Here is a 9153-nt window from a genome sequence, read left to right as displayed (position 1 = left end):
CCCCCAAACACCCCTGCACTATAGGGCTACTTTAACATGCTTTGATTGTTTTCTTTCTCCACACTAGCTTGGGAACTGGGCTGGGTTTCAGCATTGAGGATTAAAGCAATGAAGAACGGGTTTGGCAGGGAAAACTATGGTGGAGGACCAGGATTTGATGTTTAATTGATCGAGTTTGGATGTCGGAGCCGGAGGCATGTCACTTGCAATCACTCCAGATTTATTTCAGTGTGTCTGCACGCTCTCCCATGCCTCCTGTGCCTTTTCTATACTGGTTTCCTCTCATTTCGCTGTGCAGTCCATCAAAGGAAATGGTTTCACAACCAAGCATTGCATATTTAAACATGGGAGGGAAACCATGGCTCTAATTGAAAACAACAGCCCACTCATAACTCTGAACTAGAACTTAAAAATGTGCTCTTCACTTCAGTCATTGCAAACCGAAACCCATCGAAAACAAACGCTCTCTCATTTCAACTCTTGCCTTTCGTTTCCTTTGGTACTGTGCCATGGTTCCTGCTGCTATGTGCTGTACAAGAAATGAATGCTTGATCTTTCGCTCTCTCTCTCTCTCTGCTTCTCTCGCTCTCTCTCTCTGCTTCTCTCTCTCGCTCTCTCTCTCTGCTTCTCTCTCTCGCTCTCTCTCTCTGCTTCTCTCTCTCTCGCTCTCTCTCTCTCTCTCTCTCGCTCTCTCTCTCTGCTTCTCTCTCTCTCTCTCTGCTTCTCTCTCTCTCTCTCTCTCTCTCTCTGCTTCTCTCTCTCTCTCTCTGCTTCTCGTTCTCTCTCTCTGCTTCTCGTTCTCTCTCTGTACAGCTCCACTTCTTCACATTTCTTCTCTCTTATCTACATTCAGGGTCCTGTCATTCTCTCTCTCACTCTCTCTGTCTCTCTCTCTCTCTTCGTTGCTTAGTGCTGACCCACTGCTGACCTGGCATGGTGTGAAGCAAGTGACCGAGGAGTGGCAGCTCCCTCGTGTGAATCTGTCCAGAAATCTGTCATACATACACTTATTCTCTCTCTCTCTCTCTCTCTCTCACACACACACACACACACACACACACACACACACACACACACACACACACACACACACACACACACACACACACACACACACACACACACACACACACACACACACACACACACACACAGAGAGAACTCAGCCAGCTCCCGCCCCCTGTGTGTACCAGCATGTTCTGCTCCATCAATATTTTCTGTACACACAGTTAGAAATAGAATTGGTGGTGTTTTTTTGAATCCATTACAGATCAGAGCATTGCACTGCTCCAGCAAGATCTTATCATTTGTAGCCACCGATTTCCATGGGGCACACTTTTGGTTCACTGTGCACACCTGTAGTAGGTTATAGTAAATAGTAGTCTCTCTCTCTCTCTCTCTCTCTTTCTTTCTCTCCCTCTGTTTCTCTGTTCCTCCCTCTCTCTCTGTATCTCACCCTCTCGCTGTGTTTCTCCCAGTGAATACCGGGGGTGCAGTGAGGCTGGTGGCAGTGTGTGAAGCACCATTGTGTGAGGGGTCGAGGAGAGTCAGGGTCAGAGAACTCACGGGACGGAGCGGCCATCCACAGAGCAGTCAGCCAACACAGCCAACACACAGAGAGGGAGGGAGAGAGAGAGAGAGAGAGAGAGAAAGTGACAGAAGAAGGGGAAGAAAGAAAGAGACTGAAAGAGAGCGGAGGGAAGTAACAGAAAGAGCGCAAATGGGGAAGAGAAAGAGGAGGGATGGATAGAATGGGGTAGAGAGAGAGACAGAAATAATGAGAAAGAGAAAGAAAGGGGGATTTAGGGGCTTCCATAGGCTGTGTAGGAGGACTGAAGGGCGCTGTGATAACAGAAACAGACGCATGACAAAGAGAAGGAGTTGGTCTGCAGAACGGCCCAGGCAGTCAGTCCCACTGTTATCCTTTTCTCACTGCTGAGCCAAGCTGAACTGCTCTTGCCTGGTTACTCATCCACTTTAGTGGCTGCTTATATTTGTCCTATTTCACACATGTACAATTGTGTATGAATACAAATGTGAATTGGAAATGTGTTTAGAGACGCCCTGGGAGAGTGGGGTCACAGCCAGGGTCAACCATTATTAACGGGAGACCCTGGAACAATTAAGGTTAAGTGCCTTGCTCAAGGGCACATCGACAGATCGTTCACCTTGGGGATTCAAACTAGCGACCTTTCGGTAACTATCCCAACACCCTCAGCACTAGGCTACCTGGCGCCCTATAAAGATGTTGGAAGCATGCTGGTACAGGGTGAGCATACTATACCAGCACTAGGCTACCTGGCGCCCTATAAAGATGTTGGAAGCATGCTGGTACAGGGTGAGCATACTATACCAGCACTAGGCTACCTGGCGCCCTATAAAGATGTTGGAAGCATGCTGGTACAGGGTGAGCATACTATACCAGCACTAGGCTACCTGGCGCCCTATAAAGATGTTGGAAGCATGCTGGTACAGGGTGAGCATACTATACCAGCACTAGGCTACCTGGTGCCCTATAAAGATGTTGGAAGCATGCTGGTACAGGGTGAGCATACTATACCAGCACTAGCAGTTTGTGGTTGGGGTCGGCACGATAGAGTGAAAATGGTATATGAGTGGACATGTCCCAGTCACCATGGAGATAGATACTCTGACCAGCACGGTCCTTGTGGCTCTACGATGACCATGTATTAGCTGACCTGCTGAGCACTGCTGAGACCCTGAGAGAAAAATACCAATACCTTTTAATTATGACATCATTTCCTCTCAAGCCATCCCTGGATAGCGATGAGCTTCGGTCTCTTGATACTGCTTCTTTTGGTGTGTATTACTTAGGTCGGTCACAGTGTTTGGGATATTTGTTTGCGCAATTGATTGCAATTTATGTAAATGTATGTAGATTATTCAAATGAATCTAAATTGCCTCTTTAAATTGCTTTCGGTGGTATTTGTTTCATGCGTGGTTGTTACATGAAAGAAAACGTTATTTTGAAAGAAAGAGTATTGGTCAGTCTATCCTTGAAGTGTGTGCGTGTGCGTGTGCGTGTGCGTGTGCGTGTGTGTGAGTTAACTTGAGGGGAGCCTTCATCCCTTGGTTGATCTGCGCTCCATCTGACACGGAGCGAGGGGGGATTCTGAATATCTGAATTCTGAATATCTGCCCGCAGCTAACTGACCCCCCTCCCACCACACACACACACACACACACACACACACACACACACACACACACACACACACACACACACACACACACACACACACACACACACACACACACACACACACACACACACACACATCCCTCCTCCTCAGGTTACCACCACAGCCCACCCCCTCCTCCAGCAGTCTGAATTGGATGTCAGAGGGAATTAGATGGAAGACAATTTGATTTCTCTGTCTACCCTGCTTCCAACTTTCCTCTCCTCCACAGAGATGGAGAGCGAGAGAGAGGCAGGCAGGCAGGCAGGCAGGCAGGCATCGGTGTCAGCCGAGGAGTTGATGCTCGCAGACAGCAGACAGTTACTGAGAGAGAGAGAGAGAGATGGAGTTAAAAAGAGACAGAGAGGAGGAGGAGACAGACAGAGAAAGAGGGAAACAGACAGACTAAGAAGTAGAAAGCAGCAGCCCATCCAGTCATTTAATAGTCCTCAGAGTCCAAATGGAGAGATTGACACGTGCTAGCAGGAGCTTTAATAGCCATTGTAATGGTCCGCAGTGCAGGTGGGCGGAGAGACCAGGCCTGAATCATCTTACCCACCCAAAGTAACTCAATTCTCCCACTCACACCCATTTTAAAAACCCTTTAGGAAATGGCAGGAGTGTCGAGTTAGTTACATGTACCTTCCAATTCCATGTTGCTGGTGCTCTTAACCACTCTAGGAAAGTGAACACATTGACTGCATCCCAAATGGCACCCTACTCCCTATACAGTGCACTAGCTTTGACCAGGGCCTATAGAACATTAAACAGGGAAGAGGGTACCATTTGAGACACAGCAATAGATTTCCTACAAACCACTGAGGAGGAGGCAGGGGAGGGGGATTAGGGTGAGAGTGGCCACTCTGTGGTAATGTGTTGGGGGGTTTGGAGGGTTTGAGTCCCTGGTGGGTTGTGGGAGAAAAGCTGTGGTAAGGCAGGTGGTAGTGGGGCTGGATGGAGCCTTCTAGGACTAGGACAAGGGGAGTAAAATTGTTAGACTCGATTAGCCATGCCAACCAAATACCTCTCACACACACTGGAAACAAGGTTCTCCAGTTATTTCAGTATTTATACAGCAGTGTGGTGACTGTTGAGTTGTTGCACTTGTATTTCACCATAGCTGCGAGTTGCCAGATCCCAGCAGTGCGCTGCAGATCCCCCTCGCTGAGTCCCTAACACCCTTCAGCTATGGGGCTTCCTGCAGGGGGTGCAATCTCTACCGCAGACCTCCGAGGTTGCCAGATCCTTGAAACTCTCCATCCGAAGGTTGCCAGATCCCAGTAACCCCTTATTGCGGTCCCTCACTGCTCCCCCAACCCTGTGTCTATGGGGCTGACTGCAGTAGTGCATGAGTTGCTAGCCTCCTCAGCCTCAGGTTGCCAGATCTTCTCCCAGTAAGCCGATGCGCGGCAGAGAGGAGGGAGGCGTAGCGCTGGCTGTGGTCTGGTGCCACGCTGGGCCTGGTTATTATCTCCAGATGACATCAGCATGAGCAGCAGATGCCTTTTTGGCCACAGGGGCTGGGGTGAGTGAGAGAGAGAAAGGGGAGAGAGAGAGAAAAGGCTGTTCACGCCTGGATTGGGCTATTTATTACCTCTACTTATCAGGCCATCTCTCACTCTGCAGGGAAACACTGCCTGGTTCATCCCAGAATGGCCTTGCTAACTCGTAATAATGTAATCAAGATAAATGTGTATTTAGAAAATATGTATACATTTACAGCATATGATCAACTCTACGTACAACAATCTTTTTTTGTAATACAATTGAAGTCTGAAGTTTACATACACCTTAGCCAAATACATTTAAACTCAGTTTTTCACAATTCCTGACAATGAATCCAAGTAAAAATTCCCTGTTAGTTAGGTAAGTTAGGATCACCACTTTATTTTAAGAATGTGAAATGTCAGAATAATAGTAGAGAGAATGATTTATTTCAGCTTTTATTTCTTTCATCACATTCCCAGTGGGTCAGAAGTTTACATACACTCAATTAGTATTTGGTAGCATTGCATTTAAATTGTTTAACTTGGGTCAAGCGTTTTGGGTAGCCTTCCACAAGCTTCTCACAATAAGTTGGGTGAATTTTGGCCCATTCCTCCTGACAGAGCTGGTGTAACTGAGTCAGTTTGTAGGCCTCCTTGCTCGCAAAAGCTTTTTCAGTTCTGCCAACAAATCTTCTATGGGATTGAGGTCAGGGCTTTGATGGCCACTCCAATACCTTGACTTTGTTGTCCTTAATCCATTTTGCCACAACTGTGGAAGTATGCTTGGGGTCATTGTCCATCTGGCTTTTTTATGGTGGTTTTGGAGCAGTGGCTTCTTCCTTGCTGAGCGCCCTTTCAGGTTATGTCGATATAGGACTGTGGATATAGATAATTTTGTACCTGTTTCCTCCAGCATCTTCACAAGGTCCTTTACTGTTGTTCTGGGATTGATTTGCACTTTTCACACTAAAGTACATTCATCTCTAGGAGACAGAATGCGTCTCCTTCCTGAGCGGTATGACGGCTGCGTGGTCCCATGGTGTTTATACTTGCGTACTATTGTTTGTGCAGATGAAAATGGTACCTTCAGGCGTTTGGAAATTGCTCCCAAGGATGAACCAGACTTGTGGAGGTCTACAATAGTTTTTCTGAGGTCTTGGCTGATTTCTTTAGATTTTCCCATGATGTCAAGCAAAGAGGCACTGAGTTTGAAGGTAGGTCTTGAAATACATCCACAGGTACACCTCCAATTGACTCAAACGATGTCAATTAGCCTATCAGAAGCTTTTAAAGCCATGACATCATTTTCTGGAATTTTCCAAGCTGTTTAAAGGCACTGTCAACTTAGTGGTGTATGTAAACTTCTGACCCACTGGAATTGTGATACAGTGAATTATAAGTGAAATAATCTGTCTGTAAACAATTGTTGGAAAAACTACTTGTGTCATGCACAAAGTAGATGTCCTAACCAACTTGCCAAAACTATAGTTTGTTAGCAAGACAGTTTTGGAGTGGTTGTATAACGAGGTTTAATGACTCCAACCTAAGTGTATGTAAACTTCTGACTTCAACTGTACATTTGTAGTAGTGGTATCTAGCACTAACATTAATATTATTATCAAATGCTATTAAGACGAATTAATAATTATAATTATGCGGACTGTTAAAAATAGTAATTAGTAATGCCAATAATGATGTAATATAGCAGTTAACACTGCATGGGTGTATAGGCCTGACAGCAGTGGTAGAATCTTAAAGAAATAGGTCACGACCATGGTGTTAGAAAAATAGAGTGGGTGTTCGTGTGCCTGGCTGGTCTCACAGTAAAGCTGCTGGTTTATTTATGCTTGGGTTTTATTTGAGGGACAGAAGAGACAGGCGAGATTAAACTACCGTGGAAACAAATCACAGCGGCGAGGGCAGAATTAGATTTAAGCGCCTGCGCCACGTGCCCGCCGTCAGGTTTCAGCTAGCGTTTTGTCACTGTGTGTGTGTGTGTGTGCATGCAAGGAACTCTGTGTGTGTGTGTGATTGAGTGAGTGAGGATTCACTCTATCACCCCTCTGTTATTGTACACCCCTCTCCAGGTTATTATATATATCCCAGGCCTACATCAACCAATTTAATGAGAGAAAAAAAAAGAGAGAGTCAGGAAATTATATTTCTAATCAGTCTCCTGCAAAAAGCCTCTTTTATTAACGCAGAGATGCTGCTCTCTCGCTTCTTCTCCCTCTCCTCCCCTCTCTCTCTCTCACTCTCTCTGTTAATGGCCTAGTAGCCAGCTAGACTACTCATCATATTAAAGCTCTCAGCTCTGAAATACACACTCCGTCCACTCCATCTCTCTCTGTTTCTCACCTTCCCTTCCTTTCTCTCTGTTTCTCACCTTCCCTTCCTTTCTCTCTCTCTGACCCACCTGCTCCACCTCGCCTACAATAATTGTTATTGAAAGAAAAATGTTATTTCATTGAAAGAAAAACCCCAGCATACTGGTGATCTCGATGCTTCCAAAAATTGCAATGGATTTTATTTCGCTAATGTTTCGTTCTCAATAGAAGTGCGCCGTTCTGAAAAAGTGCCAGTATGTTTTTCTACGGGGAAATACTGTAGTAGACAGATTTGCACCACGTTTGAGGTTTGCATCAGAGCTCTGAAAGGCCTCATGAGTTGTATAGCAATAACATTAGCCCGAGCCCACAGCATGTGCAGTAGATGATAGAGTGCAAACACTGTGCATTAACCACCAATTTGTCTTACCGTTACGCAGATCAGTTCATCAGAATGGAATGGATATGGTGATAAAACATCTTCTGTCGTTTCAATTCAATTGAAGAGACAAGAACCTGCTAGTTTGACCTTGTTAGAAGTAATGAAAGACAATAGAATTGCTATATTTATCTTTACTTCTAATGTATTTTCTTTACTCTATTTGAAAATTACAGTTATTTCTGCCACTGTGTGTGTGTGCGTGTGTGCGTGTGCCTGCATGTGCGTGTGTGCGTGTGCGTGCGTACATGTGTTAGCAGTCAGAACAAAAGCACTCTCACCACCTTTACACATACTAAACAGTTGCGTAGAGCTGCATCAGTTTGGGAGTCCCACCCCCTTTGAGAGTCCTGGCTCTGGCCTGGTGAGTTGTGTGGTGTGTAGGTGGTGTTGATCCGACAAAGGTGGATTCATCACTAAAGAAAAACACTAAGGCTAATTATCAATTAATATTTCAAATAGATCAAACAAATGGAGGAAAAAAGGCAAGAAATACTTAAACAATAGGATCATAACCAAAGTTTATTCTTAACTTTTTAAAATTGATATCATATAATTCTTTAAAAGGGCAATCTGCAGTTGCTATATACATCTTTAGACTATTAAATGAATGACTATATGTGACCGACGGGCTCGATTCGGTCTTATGTAGCAAAACTTGAAATTGTGGTTTTTACATTGGATAAAAGTAGAGACTCAGAGCTAAAAAATGGCATATCATACACTGCAGCTGAGGAACAATGGGAAAGTAATTCTGCTTTGAAAGTTGATAAACTTGTAACCCCACTTTTGAGAAAATGGCCCTTGAATGTTTTGGTAAACCTACTGGAGAGCACTACTTTGTCTACACCCATTCAGCATCGTTCACACCCTTTTAAGCCTTAGCCCCACCATCCATTTAAGGATTCACATGTGAGGCCATGTACTAAACAACCAAGGATTTCAAGACGAAAGGCTGGTTTATACTACGTCTATCGACAGTTGTCGCATTGACATCATGAACATTCTATTGTTGTCCAACATCAAACTTGTCGTTGTCGTTATGAAAAAGCAGTGGCTATTTTAGCATGTAAATCTTGGTGGGGCAAACAAAACAAAATCATGTCTGATGCAGGCCAGCAAAGCCACTACACAACACTAAACAATACATGAATTGTACTATAACGGTGACAAAAGGGTGCCCACAAACTGTTAGGGCCTACATAAAGCTGTCCCAACAGCAGAGTCCCAACATCTTACCACTGCTACACCTGGCTATCAGCTGAGCCTTGTCTGACAGCGAAACTGTTCATTCAGCCTCATTTACTGCCTTTTAAAACACATAGCTGATAAGGCTGACTTGCTAAAACAAATGTGGTTTCAAATTTTTTATTTAACCTTTATTTATCCAGGTAGGCCAGTTGAGAACAAGTTCTCATTTACAACTGTGACCTGGCCAAGATAAAGCAAAGCAGTGCGACAATAAACAGAGTTACACATGGGATAGACAAACGTTCAGTCAATAACACAATAGAATGTTTATCATTTTAAACTTGGAAAAGAGCCCATTAATCCCAGATTTGGGACCACACAGCCACTCCACTGAATAGCAGACTAGTGATTGCTTTGCAATGCTTGCAGTTAATGTTAGCCACTGTCACTGATTACTTCCAAACCACTCATTGTTGAATTTGCAATTTCCAACTTTTTGTGTAATGTT

The sequence above is a fragment of the Salmo salar genome, chromosome ssa12 (assembly GCF_905237065.1).
Source record: "Salmo salar chromosome ssa12, Ssal_v3.1, whole genome shotgun sequence".
NCBI classification, from domain to species: Eukaryota; Metazoa; Chordata; class Actinopteri; order Salmoniformes; family Salmonidae; genus Salmo; species Salmo salar.
The sequence above is the reverse complement of the archived record's forward strand: the minus strand, read 5'-3'. Positions refer to the sequence as shown.